The sequence below is a fragment of the Mustelus asterias genome, chromosome 4, assembly GCF_964213995.1.
Source record: "Mustelus asterias chromosome 4, sMusAst1.hap1.1, whole genome shotgun sequence".
Taxonomy (NCBI): Eukaryota; Metazoa; Chordata; class Chondrichthyes; order Carcharhiniformes; family Triakidae; genus Mustelus; species Mustelus asterias.
The window spans coordinates 132422616-132449946 of NC_135804.1; the positions used below are offsets into that span (position 1 = coordinate 132422616).

The 27331-nt window shown below is 45.0% G+C and overlaps 1 long non-coding RNA gene across 2 annotated transcripts in view; it reads right to left on the minus strand.

Moving 5' to 3' along the window:
* Positions 1-247: 247 nt before the first annotated feature.
* LOC144492994 (uncharacterized) overlaps positions 248-27331 on the minus strand; it is a 33587-nt gene continuing 6503 nt past the window's right edge. Inside the window, exons 2-3 of one of the 2 annotated variants that reach the window (XR_013497668.1) lie at positions 3601-3661; positions 248-2532 (exon numbers count right to left, since the gene is read on the minus strand). This is a non-coding gene — a long non-coding RNA (uncharacterized LOC144492994). Of the gene's footprint in view, positions 2533-3600; positions 3662-17389; positions 20877-27331 lie in introns of those variants that run through there. The other variant, XR_013497667.1, reaches the window with a different exon arrangement.

The window sequence follows — 27331 nt, forward strand, 5'->3', positions numbered from 1 at the left end:
TCTTTTAAAAACTACCTGGACCTGCACCCTAAGTGCTTTAAGCTACAGGGCTATGGGCTGGGCCCACGGAGTGGCATGGACAAGATGGGCCGAATGACTTCCTTTTGTGCTGTGACTTTTCTGTGGTTCTCTGAAGCTATCGCGAGATTTGAAAATAAGGACGAGGATTTTAAACCTAGCTTTACAAACTAAATTTCTCCTGCAGTGTTAATCTACAAAAGACACACACAAGATATTGATTACCGTTCATTTCATTACCAATTTATAGTTATCTGCAGTCAACCCGTGCCAATCTGAGCTAAAGTGTACGGATCAATTTTTATTAACTTGGAGTGAGTTTCTTAGAATGTTGTGAGCATTCTATTCCAAGGAACATGATGTTTTCTTTATAAATCTCATGCAGACGAAGACTGCATGTCTATGTCCAAATGGCCAAGGATATATTCTTGGAAACTGAGTCCAAAAACTTGTTTATTCAAGGTTCAGTGTTACACTGATGCATGACTAACATTGAGATTACAGCAGCTGCTTTGTTGCAGATTGTACACATTCAAGTTGAACTCTCCCTTTTTCAATCTTTAGCCAGGATTTCACTCTGACTATTCTGTTAACTGTGCTGACCCTACAGATCGGTATCAATGACCCTTCCTGCATGCTCCATTTCTACTCTGAGGTCCTATAGTCTTGGGTTGTAAGGAAAAAACATTGGTGTTTGTAGCGTCAGAATGACACAAAAGAAGACAAGACACAAACACAATGATATTGTGCCTCTAATTTAGAGTGTTAAAGTGAACCTAATTGTACACAAGTGCAAGTGCGACAAGCCTGGCTGAGTTAGCAGGCTGCAGTTAACCTGCAGACTTACATTGTACTCTTAGTTACTTCTGCTGTCTTTAAGATTTAATGAGAGAGCTAAGTGGAATATTTTCATACAACAATTTCCCTTATTACTTCAGTCTTGCTGTGATGTACAGTCTCGAAGCATTGTATTCAGACTGCTTGTTGCCCTTGCTTAAAGTTAATTTATTATTGTCACAAGTAGGCTTACATTAACACTGCAGTGAAGTTACTGTGAAAATCTCCTTGTCACCACACTCCAGTGCGTGTCGGGTACATTGAGGGAGAATTTAACATAGCCGCGCACTGAACCAGCACATCTTTTGAACTGTGGGTGGAAACCAGAGCATCCAGAGGAAACCCACGCAGACACGGAAAGAACGTGCAGACTCTGCACAGACAGTGACCCAAGCCGGGAATCGAACCTGGATCCCTGGTGTTATGAGGCAGCAGTGCTAACTACTGAGCTACTGTGCTGCAGGTGGTGTGGAGGAGATTTGAGGAAAAACATTTTCACCCAGAGGGTTGTGGGAATCTGGAACTCACTGCCTGGAAGGGTGGTAGAGGCGGAAACCTAACAGAATATAATACACATTTAGATGAGCATTGGAACGCCACAGCATACATGGTTACGGACCAAGTGCTGAAAAATGGGATGAGAATAGTTAGGTGTTTAATGGTGAGCACAGACATGATGGGCCAAAGGTCCTCTTTATGTGTTGTAAAACTCTGTGGGGAGAATTTTCCCACCCTGCCCGCCACGGGAATCGTAGAGGGCGGGGACGGACCTCGGGTGGTATTTTCCGGTTTTGGGGTGAGTATGGCCGGAAAATCCCACCCTATGGCTCTCTGATGAAGATAATCCTAATGTGCGTTTTGCCGTACTTTGTCCTTCCAAGGATACAGTAAGTTTTCTGCTACTTTCGAGTTGAAGACAGGATACAAAAAAAAGTAAATTACCTTGGATACTGGAATCTGAAACCAAAAGAGAAAATGCTGGAAAATCTCAGCAGGTCTGGCAGCATCTGTGGCAGCATCTCCACAGATGCTGCCAGACTTACTGAGATTTTTCAGCATTTTCTCTTTTGGTTGAAGATGTGATGTGTTGGGAGTCCAAGGGAAAGAGAATTGACCTCTGTATGTGCTACTTCGGTAAGGCAGTCTTAACCCTACCTATCTTGCAGAAATCAGACAATTGGGTAAAAATTCTCTGGGGTTGCTGACTTGTGAGATTGCCTCCAGGAACACATTGCAAATTTTAACCTGCTTTACAGCACAGGTGGTTGGGATGCTTGCTCAAAGCTACGAGGATCCTTCTTTACACAGCATGTTAGGTCCCTGTTACAGACAGGGAAAAGAAACACAGTTTGAACCCTCAAATTTTTCTAACCTGCTGTCCGTAATCAGAGTGGGTTGATTTTGATAAGGCTGAGACGTGTTTAATAGTTGTTTTACCAAGTGACTAATAGCTGGTTTGCTTGGATTTTTGAATGAGGAACGTTATTTATTCGCACACACCAATTCACAGGAAAGAATGCAGAAAAAGCAGGAAGTTTCACTGATACAAATACTAAATCAAACAGGTTCGGTAATAATTCACATGAATATTGGAGTCCAGTGAGAGGGGGTGGTCTTCCATTCAGGAATTGATCCGGGTAAGTCCAGGTGGCTGAAGACAAGATTTTATGGAGTTCTCTGTGAGACAAAAGATGTGTGATCAGTTGAGAAAAACAGCCGTGATAGTTCTTGCAGCCGGAGGATCAGGTTGTTTTTCCAGCAAATTTAGAATCTTTCAGAGAATAGGTTCCAAGGAGGCATTAACCTTTTAGCCTTTGGAGTGGTGGTGACGTTGTGGTATTGTCACTGGACTAGTAATCTAGAGGCCCAGAGTCGTGCTCTGGAGACCTGGGTTCAAATCCCACCACAGGAGATGCTGGAATCTGAACTCAAGGACAATTCTGGAACTAAAAATCAAATGATGACCATGAAACCATTACTGATTGTTGTTAAAACCCATCTGGTTCATTAATGTCATAGAATCACAGAATCCCTACAGTACAGAAAGAGGCCATTCGGCCCATCGAGTCTGCACCGACCACAATCCCACCCAGGCCCTACCCCCATATCCCTACATATTTTACCCGCTAATCCCTCTAATCTACGCATCCCAAGACACTAAGGGGCAATTTTTAGCATGGCCAATCAACCTACCCCGCACATCTTTGGACTGTGGGAGGAAACCGGAGCACCCGGAGGAAACCCATGCAGACACGAGGAGAATGTGCAAACTCCACACAGACAGTGACCCAAGTCGGGAATCGAACCCAGGTCCCTGGAGCTGTGAAGCAGCAGTGCTAACCACTGTGCTACCGTGCCGCTACAATGTCCTTTATTGTAGGAAATCTGCCGCCCTTACCTGGTCTGGCCTACATGTGACTGCAGACCCATATGTGGTTGACGCTTAACTGCTTCTAAGGGCAGTTAGGGATGGGCAATAAATGCTGGCCCAGCCAGCAATGCCCATATCCCATGAATGAATAAAAAAAATGCTTGGCTATGAAAAAAGTGAAATGTTAATCGTCAGGTTTCTGCCGTGAGTTTCAGTTAGGTGATACCTGGCCATTCGTACACCATGGGAACCAATCAGTAGTCTGTTCATATTAATAAAGTAGCTCCACCTCCCATGGACAAAGGCATCAACATACAATGGAGGTAGAACACTTCCTTGCGCATTTTCAGTTTCAATAGCTTCCCTTTTCTTACCTGGCAGTTCCGGAGACAGGATATCTGAGGCTTCATTGCCCTTGCCGATTTGGGATGAGTCCTGGCAATGAAAGATGCTACGTGAAAGATGGCCAACTTGCCAGTTCGAAAAAGTCAGTTGATCTATGGCAGCCATTGAAAAAGTCCAACAATGTCCTTTGAAAGGTTTTTCTTTTAACAATTTGTAATATCCTCAGGTCTGCTCAACACAGCAGTCCGGATTCAATCATTGAGGTCTGACGGCAATTTCAACCAAAAGACTTATACATCATAGCCACTGGGCCTTTCAAACTGGGAGTTAATAGCAGGGAAGGAAAAAAATCACAACCAAGAGAGACCCAAACAGATATGTTTCCCTATTGGAACAAGAAAGTTCTGAAAATTAGGCTGCCAACAAATAAATAAGGCCTAAGAAGTAACGTAACTAACCGGCCAAATGTAATGTAACGTAACAGACCTAATTTCTGAAACAGTGAGTGAATTCAAATAATCTCACTCCCTATTGTTCCCCAGTTAAAATTGGAGCTCTCAGGTTCCAATGACTAGAATTGCAAGTGGATGGCCCACCCATTCCACATTTACATTCATACTTTTTGGGATCTTTGTCTCCCATTCACATCCTTCATGTGAAAATACTTTTCACTCTTGTGGTCTGCTAGTGATTAGAAGTTTTTTCTTACAACCCTGTTCACTTTTTGTCACTCAACCAACACCATCAGTATGTAGTGCTTCGAAGGGTTAGTCATGGCACAAATCAATTCCAGCCACCCAGATTGCCTGGACACCTATCGCCGCAACAAGTCCACAGCAGACGCCATCTTGCTGACCCTATACTCAACCCTGGAACACCTAGACAACAAAGACCCCTATGTCAGACTCCTATTCACAGACTACAGCTCAGCCTTTAACACCATTATTCCTACAAGACACGTCTACAAATTTTGTGGCCTGGGGCTCAGCTCTTCCCTCTGCAACTGGATCCAAGACTTCCTACCCACAGACCACAGCCAATAAAGATAGGCAACAACACTTCGCCATGATCATCCTCAACACCGGTGCTCTGCAAGGCTGTATCCTCAAATCCCCTTAAAATACCCCCCCGTACACCTCTGAATGTGTGACCACATTCCCCTCCAACTCAATTTTCAAATTTGCTGACGGCACCACCGTAGAGGGTCGGATCACAAACAATGATGAGACAGCCTACAGGATTGAGATAGAGAATCTGGTGAACTGGTGCAGCAGCAATAATCGCTCCCTCAATGTCAGCAAAACAAAGGAGATGGACTACAGAAAGCATAGTGGAGGGCATGTCCCTGTCTACATCAACGGGGTTGAAGTAGATGTTTTTTTATTCATTCGTGAAACATGGGCATCGCTGGTTGATCAGCATTTATTGCCCATCCCTAGTTGCCCAAGGGCAGTTGAGAGTCAACCACATTGCTATGGCTCTGGAGTCACACCTAGTCCAGTTCAGCTAATGATGGCAGATTTCCTTCCCTAAAGGACTTTAGTGAACCAGATGGGTTTTTCCGACAATTGACAATGGTTTCATGGTCATCTATGGATTCTTAATTCCAGATGGTCGAGAGCTGCAAGTCTTTAGGTGCCCAATTCACCAAGAAACTGTCCTGGTCCCTCCATGCAGACGCTATAGTTAAGAAAGCCCACCAACACCTCTACTTACTCAAGATATTGAGGAAATTTGGCATGTCCGTTCCAACTCTCACCAACTTCTACAGATGCACCATAGAAAGCATTCTTTCTGGTTGCATCAGAGCTTGGAATGGCTCCTGCTCTGCCCAAGACTGCAATAAACTACAAAGGGTCGTGAAAGTAGCCCAATCCATCACTCAAACCAGCCTTCCACCCATTGGCATTGGCCACACTTCCTGCTGCCTTGGAAAAGCAGCCAAAATAATCAAGGACTCCATGCATCCCGGACTTACAATCTTCTACCTTTTTCCATCAGGAAAAATGTACAAATGTCTGAGGTCATGTACCAACTGACTCAAGAACAGTTTCTTCTCTGCTGCCATCAGACTTTTGAATGGACCGACCTTGCATTAAGTTGATCTTTCTCTACACCCTAGCTATGACTGGAACACAACATTCTGCACTTCTTTCCTTCTCTATGTCCGGTATGTTTTGTCTGTATAGTGCGCAAGAAATAATAGTTTTCACTGCATACTAATACACATGACAATAATAAATCAAATCAAATCAGATTAGATCACCCAAAAATCAAATTATCCGGTTATTTTCACATTGCCGTTTGTGGGAGATTACTGTGCACAATGTTGCTGCTGCATTTCCTACATTCCTACAACAGTGACTGTAGTTAAAAAACATCCTGTACTCACTGTTAACCACTTTGGGACATTCTTTGAATGTGTGCATAAAAAGGCTGGATTAATGCAAGTCAAAGAGAATCATAGAGTCCTACAGTGCAAAAGGAGGCCATTCGGCCCATCGAGTCTGTACCGACAACAATCCCACCCAGGCCCTATCCCTGTAACCCCACACTTTTACCACAGCTAGTCCCCTTGACACTAAGGGGCAATTTAGCATGGCCAATCCACCTAACCCGCACATCTTTGGCTGTGAGAGGAATCCGGAGCATCCGGAGGAAACCCACACAGACATGGGGAGAATGTACAAACTATGCACAAAGAACAAAGAAAATTACAGCACAGGAACAGGACCTTCAGCCCTCCAGGCCTGCACCGACCAGGCTGCCCGATTGAAATAAAACCCCCGACCCTTCCGGGGACCATATCCTTCCATTCTCATCCTATTCATGTATTTGCCAAGACGCCCTTTTAAAAGTCACAATCGTATCTGCTTCCATTACCTCTCCCAGCAGCGAGTTCCAGACATCCACCACCCTCTGTGTAAAAAATCTGCCTCATACATCTCCTAAAGAACAAGCGCGGACAGCAATCGAACCCGGGTCCCTGACGCTGTGAGGCAGCAGTGCTAACCACTGTGCCACCGCAACACCCGTGCATTGCTTTCTCTTTCCCTTCTTTTCCCTTTTGATAAAATATGGCACATCCCCCTATTTTTAAGAAGCTGGATTAAAATGGAAAGTACAATATTTAATCATTGAATTAAGTTAGCAATGGAACATGGCAGCATATCAAAGTCCTGCAACCAGACCATCTATAGTGAAGTTGAAGGACAGACAGTGATAATGCCTAATGCACTTGCCCATCATGATGGACCACTTGAATTAGTCCTCATCTCTTTTTTGGCCTGGGCTTAAATACGTGATTGCTGTGCGGGAGGAGACTGAAGACTTGTCAGAATGTCAGCAGGAAGAAAATGGTATTGGAATTAACCGTTTAGCAACTTACATGGAATTTACATTTACATTCTAGACACACACACCACCTACAAGGGTGCATTAAAAGCTTACACTTACCTGCACAAATAATAGGCCATTAACAACTTGTGGTAAACCATTTCACTCAATGTCTAACATTGCTTGCACACAGTGTTCCTGTTTATTGTAGAGAACACTGCCCGGTTTGTATGAAGCTGGGAATTCTATTATCCAGTCACTGAATATGGATCTTTACACAGACCACACATTAGACGGGAATCGCTGGCCCCCCTCAGCATTTTTCTCAGAGACAGGAGCTGGTGTTCTGTTCACTGGTGATGTGATCTTCTGGTCCTGCCACTCTCAATGGGTATTCTCATCAAAGCAACCCCACACCATTGGGAAACGAGCGGCAAGAATTCCATCAACGTAAACGGCTGGAGAATCCCAGCCAATGTCATTTGCTCCATTACATCATGTGAAACATAAATCTTCAGAGAGAAATTGTGGTGGATAACTCTTACATTTCACATTTTGGAAGATGTGCCGAAAGCAAGGAGGGTTCAATGTTATGATCCTCGCTGGGTCAAAATCCTGGAATTCCCTCCTTAACGGCATTGTGGGACAACCCACAGCACATGGACTGCAGCGATTGAAGAAGGCAGCTCACCACCACCTTCTCAAGGGTAACTAGGGATGGGCAATAAATGCTGGCAAGTCAGTGACACCCATGTCCCACGAATGAATGAAAATAATTAGAGCTAGACCGTTCAGATGTGAAATCAGGGTGCCTTTTGTCACTCCAAAGAGCAATGGAAATCAGAAACTGCCTCCCTTCAAAAGGCTGTGGATGCTGGGAGGGAGGAATTGAAGGTTTCGAAAGTGCGATCAATAGATTTTTGTTTGACAAGGGGATGAAGAGATTCCGAATCAAATTATACTGAGGCACAGATCACCCATGATCCAGATTAAATGGTGGGACGCTGTCAATGGACTCCTCCATTGCTTTTTGTGGGATCTTGTTGTGTGAAAACCAATTGCCATTTTTCTCCATGTCATGTCAGTGACTAAACTCGAAAATTATTTCATTGGCCATAGAGTGCATTGGGACACCCTAAAGTTATAAAAGGTACGATAGAAACACAAGCCTCTTAGTCTTCTTTCTGCCTGGCTCTTCAACTGCCTGAAAACAGTTTAGGACCAAAATATGGAGCAGTTTCATGAAGTCCTGAAAGGCAACCAGAGAAACACAGAAACAAGGAGCAGGAGGAGGCCACTCGGCCCTTCGAGCCTGCTCCGCCATTTATTACGATCATGGTTGATCGTCCAACTCAATAGCCCAGTCCTGCTTTCTCCCCATAACCTTTGATCCCATTTGCCCCAAGTATTATATCCAGCTGCCTCTTGAATACATTCAACGTTTTGGCATCAACTACTTTCTATGGTAATGAATTCCACAGGCTCACCACTCTTTGGGTGAAGAAATGTCTCCTCACCTCAGTCCGAAACGGTCTACCTTAATCCTCAGACTGTGACCTCTGGTTCTGGACTCCCCCACCATTGGGAATATCCTCCCTGCATCTACCATCACAAATCGTCACAAAATCTCCGATCCAGCTTGCTGTGGACATGTAACCCCTGGCATGAGGAATCCATCTTATGTCCAGTTCAATAACCATTGGAAAGATAGTATCGGAGTGTGGCGACTAGGGGATTTTCACAGTAACTTCATTGCAGTGTTAATGTAAGCCTACTTGTGAACGAATAAATAAATAAAAAGTGGCCTTTGAGCTTGTAATGTGGTGTCAGAAGTGGAGTTGAGTTAAAAAAAAAACTATCATCTGGACATGACATTCAGGCAAGGGAAAAAGATCTGTATCACTGACATGCCGTCGAGAGCAGCATGTTGAGGAAGCTACAACAGGATGCAAAGTTTTCCAGATTCAATGTGAGGCAGCAGATCAGAATGTTCTGGAAGTGATTAACCCAGCAGAGACACTGGGTGGGATTTTCTGGCTGCGCTTGTCCTAATGTTGTAAAATCCTGCCTGAGGTCAACAGACCTTTGCATTGTCTCTGTCCCGCCCGATATGATTCTCGCAGCAGGCAGGATGGGAAAATACTGCCCATTGAATCTGGCTGACAGGGGCCTTGCGCAAATCAAAGAACAAAGAACAGTACAGCACAGGAACAGGCCCTTTGGCCCACCAAGCCTGCACTGGCACATGACACTTTTCTAACCTAAAGACCTTTTGCCTCTACACAATCCGTATCCCTCTATTCCCTGCCTCGTCATGTATCTGTCAAGATGCTTCTTAAACATTGCTATTGTATCTGCTTCTACCACCTCCTCTGGCAGCACATTCCAGGCACTTATCACCCTCTGTTTAAAAAAATTGCCCCTCGTATCTCCTTTAAACTTGGGTAGTCAAGTGTATTACCCAACAAGATGCAACGCTCCAACTGCGGCAAGAAGTAGTGTTGAAAGGGTGGTCTGAGAGCATCCAGGACACACCTGTGGTCACAAAAGCATATTGGGCAAACCGAGATGAGTTGACAGCCCAAGGTGGCATCTTGTTCAAAAGGAAGACTGTTACCATCCCTAAGGAGATGAGGGGAGAGATGTCGACGTGCATCCATGCATGTCATCAAGCAATCGAGTCTGAAGAAGGTGAGAAAAGTGCTCTACTGGCCAAACATGAGCAACAAAATTAAAGACCACCTCAGCCAATACAGTGCTTGTAACAAGTACTGAGCTAAACAAGATGTCTCACAACACCAGGTTAAAGACCAAAAGGTTTATTTGGGATCATGAGCTTTCGGAGTGCTGCTCCTTCATCAGGTTAGTGGAGATCCACGAACTAATCATCACACTGGAAATACTGTAGTCTTTGAGCTCATAACAGATCACAATGCAACGAAAAGGGGATTTATCTGATAGAGTGAATTCCTGACTCCCATGGTAGATAGGAATTGTGCTTGTAAAGTGACTATTGCTTGACATACATATTCTGTCAAGGTGTGTTACTGTTGCTGGATTTTTCTTTGATATCTAAGTTGTGACTGCTGAATTTTGATTGGTGTAATCAAAATTTGCATTATGGAAATTCCTGCAAATATATCGTAGAATTATAGAATATAGTACAGAACGAGGCCATTCGGCCCATCGAGTCTGTACCGACCATAATCCCACCCTGGCCCTATTCCCATAACCCCACGCATTTATCCTGCTAATCCCCCTGATGCTAGGGTCAATTTAGAACAAACAAGAACAAAGAACAATACAGCACAGGAACAGGCCCTCCGGCCCTCCAAGCCCGCGCCGCTCCCCGGTCCAGGATTGAATCCTGAATCCAGGATCCCCGCCCAATTTTACAGCCTATCTACATCCTAATATCCTATCCACCGAGCTGTCCCTCACAGCTACGATGCTTTGTTCATCACAACCTATTAACTACCCCCACCCCCCCATTCCAGACCATGTGATCTCCAGGGAGAGGCGAAAACCCAGAGTGAAAACCCCAGGGCCAATATGGGGGAAATAAATCTGGGAAATTCCTCTCCGACCCCCTGAGGCGATCGAAACGAGTCCAGGAGATCACACTGGCCCTGATCAGAAAATGCTTCCCAACCCTATTCATTTCCACTTCTGCTTTACGAACACCATCTGAATTCCCTGCCCCCGAGACAGGTTCCCAACTATCCGCAGTCTCGCTCTGTACTGGCACCAGCAAGATGATCATAGAATGAAGCCTTGAAACGAGAAACAAAGAACAATTAGCTCGCGCCGCTCCCCGGTCCAAACTAGACCACTCTTTTGTATCCCTCCATTCCCACTTCGTTCATATAGCTGTCTAGATAAGTCTTAAACGTTCCCAGTGTGTCCGCCTCCACCACCTTGCCCGGCAACACATTCCAGGCCCCTACGACCCTCTGTGTGAAATATGTCCTTCTGATATCTGTGTTAAACCTCCCCCCCTTCACCTTGAACCTATGACCCCTCGTGAACGTCACCACCGACCCGGGGAAAAGCTTCCCACCGTTCACCCTATCTATGCCTTTCATAATTTTATACACCTCTATTAAGTCTCCCCTCATCCTCCGTCTTTCCAAGGAGAACAACCCCAGTTTCCCCAATCTCTCCTCATAACCAAGCCCCTCCATACCAGGCAACATCCTGGTAAACCTCCTCTGTACTCTCTCCAAAGCCTCCACGTCCTTCTGGTAGTGTGGCGACCAGAACTGGACGCAGTATTCCAAATGCGGCCGAACCAACGTTCTATACATCTGCAACATCAGACCCCAACTTTTATACTCTATACCCCGTCCTATAAAGGCAAGCATGCCATATGCCTTCTTCACCACCTTCTCCACCTGTGACGCCACCTTCAAAGATCTGTGGACTTGCACACCCAGGTCCCTCTGCGTCTCTACACCCTTTATGGTTCTTCCATTTATCGTGTAGCTCCTCCCTACATTATTCCCACCAAAATGCATCAATTTAGCATGGCCAATCAACCTAACACGCACAAGTTTGGACTGTGGGAGGAAACCAGGGCACCCGGAGGAAACCCACACAGACACGAGAAGAATGTGCAAACTCCACACAGACAGTGACCCGAGGCTGGAGTTGAACCTGGGACCCTGGCGCTGTGAGGCAGCAGTGCCAACCACTGTGTCACTGTGCCATCCCAACCACTGTGCCACCGTGCTGCCCCACATATCCTGGATTTTCTGAGGAAGGAAGAGAATGGCGAAAGGGGAGACGTGAAGAAGGCACACAGCTCACACTCACTATATCCAGAGGTAGACACAGAGCCAGGCTCATATCCATTGACATGTCGAAGGGCAATTGAACTTGCAGCTTGCATTGCAACAAGGAGGCAGTGATTGAGTCGGGCAATATGTCCTGAGATACAATCAGAGAAGGTCACCAGAATATTGAGTTCTGGTGTCTTCAGATCCTGCTGTGCCACCGTGGGGTCACTTGCAACATCATTCAACCTGCCATTCATTGAGCAATTAATCAGCTGATTGATGCATTACTCCCCACTGAAACGTGGAAACAGACAGATTAGCCACTGTCTGTATCTGTCTAACAAACTTCCCCAAAGTGAAGGGAGTTAACAATGTCATCCTTGTGGCTGCTAACTTCCCTGTGCACAGGATACATCGTGCAATGAGGGAGCATAGTGGTTTCTATAGGAGCACTGTGCAGGTATTTCCTCAGTGATCATCATAATTGAGGCAGAATAAACATGGAAAGGAGGCCATTCATCCTGCGTGCATGTGCTGATCATGAAAGTTCATCCTGAAACCATAAAATCCCACCCGAGGTGAATGGATCTTCCGCCCCTCACCCCCTCCGATTCCAGTAGTGGGCAGGGTTTAAAATTCCAGCCAATAACTCTCACACTCACACACACATTCACACATTCACACACACACACACACACACACACACACACACACACAGTCTCACGCACACACATACGCAAACGCACACTCACGCACATGCACACTCACACACACGCATACGCAAATGCACACACTCATGCGCACATGCACACACGCACACACTCGCACACACTCACATGCACCCACTCACATGCACACACACACACACACGCACATAAATCCATAGGTCACAGACCACTTTGAGAACACATCTATGGTTGTGACACTGCTCAGCATTTCACTCCCTTGCTAATTAGTTTAAAACACCCCAACAGCAGTGACAAACCTCCCCAGCAAGATATTGAAGCGCAGACCATCCAACTTGTGCAGATCACGTCCACAACCCCCCAAAGATTCGTCTTGATGTCCCATAAATAGAAGACCCTCCCTCCTCCACCATCTTCCCAGCAATGCATTCAGCTGTACTATTGTCATATTTCTGTACACACAGGCACGTGGTTATCCCCGTGTCAATGTGCGCCTCATGGAGTTGGCTCCATGCTTTTGGCTTGCCCAGACATGTGCTCACAAAGAACAATACAGCACAGGAACAGGCCCTTCGGCCCTCCAAGCCCGCGCCGCTCCCTGGTCCAAACTAGACCATTCTTTTGTATCCCTCCATTCCCACTCCATGTGGCTATCGAGATAAGTCTTAATCACCCTGCAACCCATTCTGTATGTTAGTGACTGACTGTTATTACAACATTTCACATTTTGAACAGTGACTGCACATCAAAAGTGCTTTGGTTGTTAGAGCATTTTAAAATGCCACAGTCAAATATTCCATCTGCTTTTGTGTTAACATGTTAGCCAGAGAGTGAATATGCCGAAAGCAGATGGGGATTGAATCCTGTTCCTGGTGATTTTAAACAAGGGAAGTTGAGATTGAGACAGAGAATCAGAAGTTCTTTCGAGCTGTAAGTTCCAGGTCTAGAGGGACCCTTATCTAGATAAGCAAGCTGGTTGCTAGGAGATCCACATATCCATCATGGGTAACTACTCTTGCTTACAGTATTTGAAGGCAGCCAAGGCTTTAACATTACAAGTGCTTTGATAACATACATACTCCTGAGAGGAACAAGTTGTGTCTCCACTCAAGAGAAGAGATCACTGCCACCCCATGGTCTGTAAAAGCAGAGCCAGAATGATAGGAACATTTATGTCAAGAAGAACAATTAAGCTAAGTTTGGAGAATAACATAAAGGTAGAGATTCGCCCTTTGAAATTTAGAATTATGGTCAGATGTTTACCAAACAACCAAAAGAGTCAGAACGCTTGTCAATTTGCAATGTAGGAAAGACAAAGACAATAAGAAAATACAGAAATATAGGATATCCGTCTTGGGGGGATCAAGATATTGTATTCGATGATCAGCCATGATCAAAATGAATAGCAGAGCAGGCTCGAAAGGCCGAATGGCCTACTCCTGCATCTAGTTTCAATGAAACCCACTCCGTGCACTTCGACTCTCGTCAGTGGGCATGGAGGAGTGGAAGAACATGCTCAGCTATTCATAGAATCATGTGCAGAAGGAGGCCATTCGGCCCATCAAGTCTGCACCGATAAAATTTGCACCCAGCACCTATCCCCGTAGCCCCACATATTTACCCTGCTAATCCCCCTGACACTAAGTAGCAATTTAGCATGGCCAATCAACTTAACCCGCACATCTTTGGACTGTGGGAGGAAACCAGAGCACCTGGAGGAAACACATGCAGACACGGGAAGAATGTACAAACTCCACACAGACAGTGACCCAAGCTGGGAATCAAACCTGGGTCCCTGGTGCTGTGAGGCAGCAGTGCCAATCACTGTGCCACCGTGGCTTCCGATAATTCTGACATTAGATAAAAATGTTCCAATACTCTTGTTTTACTTTACAACATCCATTAGTTTAAGTGATGTTTGTAAATTGTTCTGTTTAATTATTTCAATTAATTTTAAAGATACATTTGCACAAAGTCGAATGTTTGAAGAGCCTGCAGTATTCCTCTTTAGCATGAAGGGGCATCGTGGGTTGGTGGAAGGGCAGGGGCTGACATGGGGGTATTATGAGGGGACATGGAGCGTGGGTGGAAGGGCAAAGCTTGCTGCAGGGGCATGAGAGGATGTAGGGGGTTGGTGGGAGTGTGGCTTCGCAGGAGGGCATGAGAAGGACCTTTTGAACTTACCTTGTAAAACATCCCCTGATATGCAGAAGGGTTCATGACTCTTTGAAGGGGATGAGTACCACTAATCTTTAAAAACCTGGCGCAACTCCATGGAAATTGCATAGGAGAAGGAGATACCTATCTCTGCAACGCTGCCGGCCAGGTCAGAGGGATTGGATGTGGACTTCTGACATGAAACAGCCTTCATCCTTTAAAGGCACAACTAAAAATCGCACAGCCTGGGAACACGGTCGGAATCCCAGAATCAGGATCTGCCTGCCATTTTTAGCCAAATCAACTAGGCTCAGTGAAAATCCAGGCCAATATTTTGAGTCCTATATGACTCGTCTTCTGAACTGAGAGACAATGAGGTGGAGATGTTTCTAGAGAAATTCAGAATCATATACAATGGGGCTTGGCTGACAGCTCAGATATTAATTAAAATAATGGAACACCTGTGCCCCAGGAGAAACATTGTTTGAGTGACAGTTCAGGTTCTATGATCTCTGCAGAAATTTCACAATATTTGTTGACATAACTCAAGTGATTTCAAGTGTTTGTAGTTTATGAAGTTTCAAGTGGCCTGAATAATTGATACTTTTATTAGTTTCCCAGTTCAACATCTTTTCATAAGAAAAAGTGATCAATGGATAGCACTTTTTCAAAGCTTTTTTTCCCCACAGATTTCACTTTACACTGTGGTGTTCATTGCTTTTGGAAAGTCTACAGTGGCTCAATGCCCTTGGACATGCCAGAGCCTAGCACAGGGGACATAGGGTACATCGGGATTTGGTGAAAGGGCAGGACCTGGCAGAGTTCATGAGGGACCTGAGGAGGCGGATGGAGGACAGAACCTGGCATAGGGTCATGAGAGGACATAGGGGGTGGGTGGGGGCATGAGATGGCGTGGATGAGGCATGGGGAGTGTTTGGAGGGTGTAATGTGTGTGAAACATAAGGGCTGGAGGTCTTTGAATTTTTGTTTGCATTGGGATGAAGTCCCACAGCACTGAGGCAGGCCTTTTAAGCAGCCCACCTCCACACACAGCACCCCCTTGTGGGGCCTTCATACTTCCTCCTGGGCCACAGCCCATATCTGGCCCGCAGCAATAAGGATCCTGAGTGGCTGGGCACTTTCTCCCAAGTCAGGCTGGCCGATCCTTGAATTTTTCCCAACTCCTCTTATTTGTCACTAAAATGAAAATCCGAGCAATTAGCTCTGTCTCTCTCTCTCTCCTCAGATGCTGCCAGACATGTTGACCGGAATCTTACCATTGGTCACGCCGACGGGATTTTCCCATCCCGCCATGGTGAATGGAGATTTGGCTGGTTGCCAAATTCTCCAACCTCACTACAACGGGAATGTAACATGAAGGGCAGGAAAGATCGCGTCCAACAAGTTTTTCAGCACTTTCTGTTTTTAATCTTAAAACCTAGCTCTGTAACAAGGTCACTTGCCTGGACATCTCCTTTTGTGGAACAGTGCCAGATTTCAGCTGAACAAACTCCACTGAAGCACCATGGGACACTTACCATGTTCAGGGTGCTACAAAGTGCATGTTTTTGTTGTTATTTACTTGCTCTATGACTCTAAGGGCCCAATTTTACAACAAATTACACCCATTTCCAGGCACGAAAATTAGGTGAAGTTGGGCGTGAGGCGAGTAGTGCGATCCACGCCCGCCTCTGTGCCCGTTCCCCCTTTAGCAAGCGGCTAAAATGGCCGTGATCGGCACCGTGCCCGAAATTTAAATGCATTTGCCCAAACTTACCGGCATTTCTTCCTTTGTCACCACGTTCACCCATCCAGATTCGGCGTGAAAGAGACATGGTCCACAAAAGTCCATTTCAGGTGCTTCAGCTTCTGAGGAGGTAAGTTCAGAGCTTCCAGCAGCTCTCTAACTCAGTTTGGTGGTGGGGAGGGGGGGAGGAAGGCGGGTCAGATTGCTCTCTGGTGGGGTTGAGGGGGGGAAGGAGGAGGGAGGTGGGTCAGATCATTCTCTGGAGGGGGGAGGGATGCGGGTCAGATCGTTCTCTGGTGGGGGGGGGAGGGAGGCGGGTCAGGTCATTCTCTGTTGGGGGGAAGGAAGGCGGGCCAGATGGATCTCTGGAGGGGGGGAGGAAGAGGGAAGCGGGCCAGATCATTCTCTGGTGCGGGGGGGGGGGTCCGCTGCCACTCTGCGTGCGATCGATGGAGGTGGAAGTGGGGGCAGGGAGCCGCGATTGATCTGGGTAACAGGGGAGGGGTGGTGGGTGAATAAAGGGGACGATTATATTGTGGGGGTGGGGCAATGTCTGTGGCCCGGGAGCAATGTGGCTGAGGAGCGTTTTTCTATTTTTTTTACTGCACATGCGCAATTGTAGGCTCAGATCGGAGCTGCAGCGTTTTGGGCGCGTTAAGCCCCGCCCACAGGCTTCTGCAGCACAATTCGGAATCGCTGATTTTTTTTCAGGCAGAGTGCGTATGGAAGCGCCTGAGAACAGGGTTTACTAATTGGATCAGAAACATTCCTAGTTTCAGCACTTTGAATCGAAATGGTAAAATCAGGCCCTAAATGTGGGATTTTATTTCCTCGCTTATCCTGAAACTGTAAAATCCCATCCAAGGTCAAAGGACATTTCCATGGTCCACCCCTCGTCCGCTCCGATTCCCATGGCAGGCGGGGCAGTTAAATTTCAGCCTATGACTCTTATATTCAAACACAAAACAGGTTAATGTACTGTGAGGTTTAAGGGGACATTTTCACTCAGCCCTGCCTTTGCTGGATTTATATATGGTTTCACATTGTTGGGGTAATGAATTCAGAACCCTGGATTTGCTAGTCCCGCACCACAATTACTGCATCCATGTAAAAATTGTATTGTTTTAAGTTTATTTATTAATGTCACAAGTAGGTTTACATTAATACTGCAATGAAGTCACTGTGAAAATCCCCCAGTCATAGGTGAGTGTGGAAGCACAAAGGGGATGATTGCATCGTTTGTGAATTCCTTGGGCTTTATATTATTGAATGGAAGATTTGCAGATTGACCATCATTTCCCATTAGTTCCAGGTTTACAAATTACAGAAACTGCAGAAGGAGGCCATTCAATCCATTGTGTTCCATCAAGTGCAGCTAAGATCTTGGAGAGTGGCGGACAGTCATTGCAGCTCTCCTTTGCAACCCTGAACTTTTGACACAAGTTTAAGGATTTTGAAATCTAACATCAATTACTTGGAGAACATCCTGTCGAGTTTCACCTCCTTCTGCCTCTTGATTCATCTCAATCATGGAATTCTAGACATGCAGATTTTCACTCTCAAAGTATCTGCGTTTCTTTGCACTCACCCCCTGTGTTTGTCTTTTAGAGCAAATAATGGGGGAGGAAGCACCAGTTAGTTTATTGACTTTGATGGAATGATGTCCAAATGCTTTCCGGAAAAGTGCACCAAGGTAATTGAAGGGTGCAATTCTGGACACTCAGGGTAAAGGATATAGTTTCCCAGTGCCACCGTTTTTCTATCAGATCATTGCCAGAAAGAATGTCCTCACCAACTGCATGTTTCCTTTTACCTGCAGAATCTTTAAATTTTATACTGTGGGCTAAGGCATCCGATCAAATTCAATTTTCTCTTCAAAATACGAATGGCTGAACCTATTTATTTCCACCTTCTTGGGTTTGCCTGCCTGATCCAGTGGAATGGAGAGAGAGATGAGTGTCAGGGTGCGAATCGCTGAATCTTCCATGAAGCACAAAGATAATGAAGGTGACCAAAGAGATGTTCCTCATGTGTGCTTTTGTCCGAATCTATTTTCCTAATTACCTGACTGGCAGAATGCATCGGACCCTTTTAACCAATCAATCGAGCTTGTGCGTTCTTATGTGGAGCGGTTGGCAGATAGAATGAGTCAGATGTCAGTTTCGGACTGCACTAGCCTTGAACAATGATGATTTCACTCAACCTCAATGCTGCCATGTCTTTCTGATCCTCTCGCAGGCATTAGGTAACCTCCTCTGTGCAATTGCATTGCTTATTCAAGCGAATTGGTATGTCTCTTTCCTTTATACGCAGAGGATGGATAAACCTAGCAAGACTTTAAGAATATTGTGCACTTTCCTAATATTCTGGATGCATTTGCTCGCATGCGTTTTGAGCCAAGCCCCCTTCATTGATCCAAACCGTTTATGCAGTAGGGAAGGAAGCAAGGTAATGTCGGTGACCAAAGAGATGTTCAATGTGCAAACTTACAGATTGTGACAGTGATGATGCTATCCTCAAGTGGCCCCATTTGACTCCAGATCCTGTCATGTCTTATTATTGTTATTGCAACCTTCTCTTTGAGGGAGGTCTGAATCAGAGCCAGTCTCAAGGGATTTCTGATCGTGATTATTGCCTGAAAACCTTAGCTAACCCGACCATTTAGATTCAACAAAATACAAGCCTGATTGTTGCAATGTATTCTCTTAATACATTGCAACAATGTTGATGAGTTAACCCTTTGAACCTCACCATCATTCTGGTCAATCCGCCCTCAAAGGTCAATATATCCTTCCTTTGGTTCTATGCTGAACACTCTTTACTGTTGGGCAGCACAGTGGCACAGTGGTTAGCACTGCTGCCTCACAGCGCCAGGGACCCGGATTCAATTCCGGCCTTAGGTCACTGTCTGTGTGGAGTTTGCACATTCTCCCCGTGTCTGCGTGGGTTTCCTCTGGGTGCTCCGGTTTCCTCCCACAGTCCAAAGGTGTGTGAGTTAGGTTGATTGGCCATGCTAAATTAAGCCTAGTGTCAGGGGGATTAGCAAGGTAAATATGAGGGGTTATGGAAATAGGGTCTGGGTGGGATTGTGGTCAGTGCAGACGCAATGGGCCAAATGGCCTCCTTCTGCATGTAGGGATTCGATGATTCTATGACTTATTAATAGGGTCATTGAGTTATGCTGAACTTATACAAGACACTCAGCTGGAATGTTGTGTACAGTTCTGGGCGCCACACCATAGGAAGGATGTGAATGCCTTGGGGAGAGTGCAGAAGAGGTTTACAAGAATGGCTCCAAGGATGAGAAACTTCAATTAAAAGGATAGATTGGAGGAATTGGGACTGTTCTCCTGGGAGAGAAGAAGGCTAAGAGGAGATTAGATAGAGATGTTCAAAATCATGAAGGAATTGGACAGAGTAGATTGGGAGAAACTAGTCCCTCTTGTAAAAGGATCAGGAGCAAGAGGGCACAGATTGAAAGTGATTTGCAAAGGAAGCAAATGTGATGGGAAGAAGCAATTTTCACACAACGAATGGTTGGGGTCTGGGATGCACTGTCTGGAAGTGTGGTGGAGGCAGGTTCGAGGGCATTCTAAATGATATTAGATGATTATTTGAAAAGAAAAAATGTACAGGGGTATGGGGAAAAGGCAGGGGAATGGCACAAAGTCATGATGCTCGTTTGAAGAGCCAGTGCGGACACGATGGGCCAAATAGCCTCTTCTGTGCCCTAGCAATTCTGCCGGGTGGGAAACTGTAAATGTTTTCAGCCAAATCGTAGTGATATTGGTCTGAGGGTTTTGTGGGACAATGGAGGAGTTTCTTTTTTGCATTGTGTCAGATTTAAACAAGCCGCTGTGACTTTGTTTTCACAGAATGGGGGCGACAGTTAACTCGCAGCAATGTTCAGCTGGGAATCAAAGGAGCTGCAGAAGGATTTGAACCGGTTATTTATGTCACTATTGGGGAATTTTTGTAGACAGTCTATTTGCTTTGAGCTTGTGCTCTGTCAGTCGAAACACAGGGTGTTCTGTACTGGGGACAGGTTGTTTTTTTTTTAGGGTGTTATTTCAACTAATTGCGGAGATATCTGGGGATAATAGTGAGTACAATAAGACAACTAATTTATGCTTGCCCCATACCCTGGGCGGCACGGTGGCACAGTGGTTAGTACTGCTGCCTCCCAGCGCCAGGAACCCAGGTTCGATTCCCGACTTGGGTGACTGTCTGAGTGGAGTTTGCACATTCTTCCCGTGTCTGCGTGGGTTTCCGCCAGGCATTCTGCTTTCCTCCCACAGTCCAAAGATGTGCAGATTAGGTTGATTGGCCATGCTAACTTGCTCCTGCGTGTTATGGGGATGTCAGGGAGATTAGTTGTTGGTGAGGTTACGGGCATAAGGCCGAGGGCTTGGGTGAGATTGTTGTTGGTGCAGTCTCGAAGGGCCGAATGGCCTCCTTCTGTGGGGATTCCATGATTTTGCAGCCTTGCCCGTCCCGAAACTATAAAGTTCTGCCCGAGGTCAACGGACCTTCCTGTTGTTCGCCCCTCGCCAACTCCGATTCCTGTGGCAGGTCGTCCGGTAAAATTCCGGTGCCTGTGTCTGCACAAATCCAAAAATTATTTGTTGTAGGGGGGGAGGGGGGTGGGGGTGGTAATGAGTGGGATGGGGGGGGACAACAGGAGTTGAGTGAATCTTCTCTGAACTGCGTCTAATGCATTTATATCCTTTCAGAAACAAAGAAAATAAAACTGTACACAGTGCTCCAGATGTAGTCTCACCAATTCCCTGTACAACTTTAGCAAAACACCCCTTCAATACTTCATTCCCCTTGCAATAAATGACAACATTCCTTTTGCATTAGAACAACCGTGACAACATTGCCTAACCGCTATCACATTGCTATTTGTGGGATCTTGCTGTGCACAAACTGATCCCCATGTTTCTTACAATACAACAGTGACAAAAGTAGTTCATTGGCTCTAAGGTGCTTTGGAACATTCCTAAGTTGTGAAAGGTGCTGTACAGAGGGAAGTCTTCTTTCTTTAAGTAAAATCTTTAGTGAACCTACTTTAAAAGATAAGATCATTATCTTATTGATAATAATCGTCCTGGGGCGGGGGGGGGGTTCGTGCCGATGGAATTTATTTGGTGTTTTTTCGCTGTGGCAGAACAGAGTGTGCTCCTCACATTGCAATGGCTCAATCTAATCTTCTTCACTCTGCTCTCAGAGCTTAACATATGTTGCAAATATTTAAATGATTCATCTATAATACCGCAAGCGTGGCATCACATATCCCATGGGAGACAATAGTCAGTCGCAAACTGGATCTGAGGCCGTCTGCTCCATCCTCAAGGTCAGAATGAGGAATCAAAATGCAGAAGAGAAAATTGTGCACTAAATCCTATCACATTGATATTTTTCTTTATTTTCCAGTAAGTTTGTCATTTAGAATCCAACAGAAGCGAATAAATCAGCATGTACTGAGAATCAGTATTTATCTATGGTTCAGTTTGTAATATCATAGGTAGCTCTAATACATTGTGAACAGCTGAGAGACAACTTCAATTTTTTGTTATCAGAACTCTGCTGGTAATATTTGCTTGTAATTCGTGTCAAGCCCCGTAACCTTTTCAGGACAGCTCTGTGGATAGGTTAGAGGTATGCAAGGTATGAATCTCGTCACAGGACATCACTTGCCTTAGAGCAGAGAAGGTTATTATGGAGTGGGATTTCTTACCCCCCCACCCTCCTCCTCCCTATGCTGCGTATCTCTCGGTGACGAGAGGAGACTCGCTGTTGCCCCATGGTGGGAACTTCTGGTCCCGCCGCTGTCAGTGGGATTTTCTATTGATTTTACCACCCCACTACTGGGAAGCCCGCGTTGAGGGGTCACCATCGATGGGGCCAGAAGATTCCATCAGCGTGAAGAACTGGCCGATCTGAGATGATGACAGGTCACTTAGGAATGATCTTTGATTGGGATCTTCCTATTTGGTTCACAGAGATTCTTCCTGTTGAAATGTCTTCTGTCTTTCTTCTCTGGCACTCCTTTTGTGGGACATTTTCAGGGATTCACATACAAAATACAGTTTTTGAAAGAACTCATGCACAATCCTCTTCTGGATACAGATTACTCAATTGGCTGTATGATCAACGGTTGGTTAGCATATTTCCAAATTGCCTTCCATTGAAGTAGCTAAATATGGTCCTCATCCTGAATCACTGTGATTATCTGTCCAGCTTTGGTCAGTTTGATTAACTTCTATTTCAATGTGAATTGTCCCATTAAATTTAGCAATTTACAATGCAATTAATAAGCTTTGATGTAATTAGTAAGTATTGCACCCATCCAATTTCCACATGACAAAACTGCTCTGCACTTATTGTCAATCCTTTAACCCTTTCCTTATACCATAAATAACATTGTGCTAATGACCAGATCTTTTTCTTCTGTTAGACCATAAGACCATAAGACATAGGAGCAGAATTAGGCCACTTGGCCCATCGTGTCTGCTCCACCATTCAATCATGGCTGATATTTTTCTCATTCCCATTCTCCTGCCTTTTCCCTATAACCCCTGATCCTCTTATTAATCAAGAACCTATCTATCTCTGTCTTAAAGACACTCAATGACCTCGCCTCCACAGCCTTCTGTGGCAGAGTTCCACAGATTCACCACTTTCTGGCTGAAGAAATTCCTCCTCATCTTTGTTTTAAAGAATCGTCCCTTTAGCCTGAGGTTGTGCCCTCTGGTTCTAATTTTTCCTACTAGTGGAAACATCCTCTCCACATCCACTCTATCCAGGCCTCACAGTACTCTGTAAGTTTCAATAAGATCTCCCCTCATCCTTCTAAACTCCCACGAATACAGACCCAAAGTCCTCAACCATTCCTCATACAACAAGCTCTTCATTCCAGGGACCATTCTTGTGAACCTCCTCTGGACCCTTTCCAAGGCCAGCACATTCTTCCTCAGATATGGGGCCCAAAACTGCTCACATTACTCCAAATGGGATCTGACCAGAGCCTTATACATTAGATAAACGTTGCTCAGGATACAGGGAGGAACTTCCTTGCTTTTCTTCGAAATAGTGGCATGGGATTTTTTACACCTGCTGAGAGAGTAGACAAAACCTTGCTTTAATGTCTTATCAGAAAGATACCACTTCCAACAATGCAGCAGTCCCTCAGCACTACACTGGAAGCCTGGTGTCAGCCTAGATTGTGAGCTCATGGAACTGGTTTTGATTTGACATAACCAAATTTGTGTAACGATAACTCCTGAAATTTAAAGTAAAAAAATAATCAGGCACATAGAATCCTTACAGTACAGAAGAAGGCCATTTGGCCCATCTAGTCTGCACTGACTCTCCGAAAGAGCATCTAACCCAGGCGCATCCCATAACCCCAAGTATTTACCCCACTAATCCCCCTAACCTACACTAAGAGTCAATTTAGCATGGCCAATCCAGCTAATCTGCACAGCTTTGGATTGTGCAAGAAAACCAATTCAGACACAGGGAGGACATGCGAACACCACCCAAGGCCGGAATTGAACACTGGTCCCTGGCACTGCAAGGCAGCAGTGCTAGACACTGTGCCACCGTGCCACCCACCACTGGCACATCAGTCCACTAATGTTTCTTTCAGGTAAGTCAGTGTTTCATCTACATTCTGTTGAATGGTAATGAATATTGAACATCACTCAGCAGGATTCTCATCAGTCCTTCCATTTTCTGGAGATCTGTCACCTTGATTTGATACTTTTGTGACTTGAGTCATGAGCCAGTGCTCTAACGTAGATGACAGGATTCTACGGGCTTGCTCGAGCATGACCGGAAATTCTCACCTGAGGTCAATGGGGATTTCCATTGTCGGACCCTCAGCCGCTCTGATTCCGTGGCGGGCAAGGTGGTAGACTGCCAGCCTTTAATTTAATCCCCACCCAACCCAATCCTCATCTTCTCAATGTTATTGTCACAGTTAGAAAACTAAAAACTCGGCTCATTTCTAAATGAGCCTCAACAATAGTGAACGCTTCTTGGAAAACCCTTCACCCTCTCTTATCTTTCCATCTGCAGCGAAATGATGGAAGAACTGCCTGAGGTTATGTTGACACAGTTATCAAGATCAATAGAGGTTCAATGAATTCCCCTTAAAGATAGGAGACCCGCTGTGAGTGTCAGAATGGTCTATTTGAGGTTCCTTCTGAGAAATCTTAGATTTCTGAAGGCTGATACATCTGTTGATCACTCATAATGGACTATAACTTCCCACCTGCCCACAAAATGAACTGTTAAGATTACACTTCGTGATTCAATTACATGAAATAAGATCTGCCGTATCCATGGTCTCTGGGAGGAAGTTGTCAATTGTTCTTACCCTTTATTGATCCATTTTTTAATTCTTCTCTATGTAGCTTTCCCTTCATCTAGACAGCAATGATTTACTCTAAGTCTGTTTTTGATGTAGATGGCAATCTTTGCATTTTTCTACATACTGGTCTGAGACTCCCATGCTTCAATTAGTTGTTTTATTCATTCGTGGGACATGGGCGTCGCTGGCTGGCCAGCATTTGTTGTCCATCCCTAGTAGCCCTTGAGAAGGTGGCAGTGAGCTGCCTTTTTAGATCGCTGCAGTCCACGTGTGGTGGGTTGACCCACCATGCTGTTAGGGAGGGAATTCCATGATTTTGACCCAGTGACTGCGAAGGAATGGCGACATATTTCCAGGTCAGGATGCCTAGTGGCTTGGAGGGGAGCTTGCAGGTGATGAGTGTTCCCATGAATCTGTTGACCCTGTCCTTCTAGATGGAAGTGGTTGTGGGTTTGGAAGGTGCTGTCAAAGGATCTTTGGTGAATTTCTGCTGCCACTAAATGTTGGTGGTGGAGGGATTGAATGTTTGTAGATGTAGTGCCAATCAGCAGGCTGTTTTGTTCTGGATGGTGTCAAGCTTCTTGAGTGTTGTTGGAGCTGCACCCATTCAGGCAAGTGGGGAGTATTCTATTATTCTCTTGACTTGTGCCTTGTAGAGGATGGATAGGTTTTAGGGAATCAAAAGGTGTGTTACTCGCCACAGTTTTACTAGCCTCTGACCTGCTCTTGTAGTCATTGTGTTTATGTGGCAAGTCTAGCTGAGCTTCTGCTCAATGTTAAACCCAAAGGTGTTGACAGTGGGGGATTCAGTGATAGTAAAACAATTGAATGTCAAGGGGAGGAGGTTAGAGCATCTCTTATTGGTGATGGTCATTGCCTGGCACTTGTGTAACATGAATGTTACATGCCACTTGTTAGCTTAAGCCTGGATATTGTCCAGAACTTGTTGCATTTGTACATGGACTGCTTCAGTATCTGAGGAGCTACAAACGGTGCTGAACATGGTGCAATTATCAGTGACCATCCCCAGTTCTGACCTTATGATGGAGGGAAGGTCATTGATGAAGCAGCTGAAGACGGTTGGGCCTAGGACACTAGTTAGTGCTAGCATATTGCTTAATCAGTTAAAAAGGGTCAGGGTTGAAGGACATCATTTATATGTAGAGATTGAAGAAAACAGGATTGTTCCCAGAACAGAGGAGGTAACAAGAGGATTCAATGGAAGTGTTCAAAATTATGAGAATTTTGATTGTGTAGATTGTTGACTGATAGGAGGGTCACTAACCTGAGGACACAGATTTAGGTTAATTGTCGAAAACATCCGGGGAGCAGAGGGTGATGCACCAATGTTTCTTATCAATTCAGTGAGGTCTTTACAATCTGTTATACAATGACTGAAGGCTCGAAGCAAATTCAGTAATAATTTTGAGAAAGGATAAATGCTTGGTATGGTTAGTGTGATCATACTTCCCTCAGCTGAACAGAGGACAACGGGTAAAATTATTGACATTCAAATGCATTTATCGGCAGTTGATCAGAAGCATGCTGAACAAATGTTCAAATTAAGATAAACTTCACTGAGTTCTTATCAAAAATAAATACTCCATTTTATAACGTTGATTATAAGTTTTTAAAAAATGTAAGTATTGTTCAGGACTAGATTAGAAACACCATGGTATGAAGTTAGCCTATTTTTTGATTTTGCCATTAGTGTGAGCATAATTTGTTTCACTCAGGTGTGATTCTGTTGACCCATTAGAAAGCTTTTACTAAAATAAACTTTATTTAACAATGCAGTTTAACTAAATCAGCATAATTGCCACCAATTGAAATGCTTAAACATGACAAAGTATAAATCTTAACTGCTGCTATCTCTATTGGTTCCAATTTAAGCAATGTTCCTCAGAGACATAAACACCTGTCTTCTGACTTTCATGATGTGGAGATGCCGGCGTTGGACTGGGGTAAACACAGTAAGAAGTTTAACAACACCAGGTTAAAGTCCAACAGGTTTATTTGGTAGCAAAAGCCACACAAGCTTTCGAGGCTCTGAGCCCCTTCTTCAGGTGAGTGGGAATTCTGTTCACAAACAGAACTTATAAAGACACAGACTCAATTTACATGAATAATGGTTGGAATGCGAATACTTACAACTAATCCAGTCTTTAAGAAACAAAACAATGGGAGTGGAGAGAGCATCAAGACAGGCTAAAAAGATGTGTATTGTCTCCAGACAAGACAGCCAGTGAAACTCTGCAGGTCCACGCAACTGTGGGAGTTACAAATAGTGTGACATAAACCCAATATCCCGGTTGAGGCCGTCCTTGTGTGTGCGGAACTTGGCTATCAGTTTCTGCTCAGCGACTCTGCGCTGTCGTGTGTCGCGAAGGCATGTCAGAAACACAAAAAAAAACTTTCAAATGAAAGCAAAATGCTGCAGATGCTGGAAATCTGAAGTAAAAACAGGAAGTGCTGGACAGGACTGGTATTGGGAAGTGCTGGAAGTAAAAACTGAAAGTGCAAACTCAGAGAGTCAGGCAGCATCTGGAGAGAGAGAAACAGAGTTAGCGGGGTAAATATTCTGGTTCTACCCGCTGTAGGAATTGTTGCGGGTGGGGCAGAAAAATTGGATGGACTGCTGAGAAGCCTATTGACCTCGGGTGGGAATTTCCAATC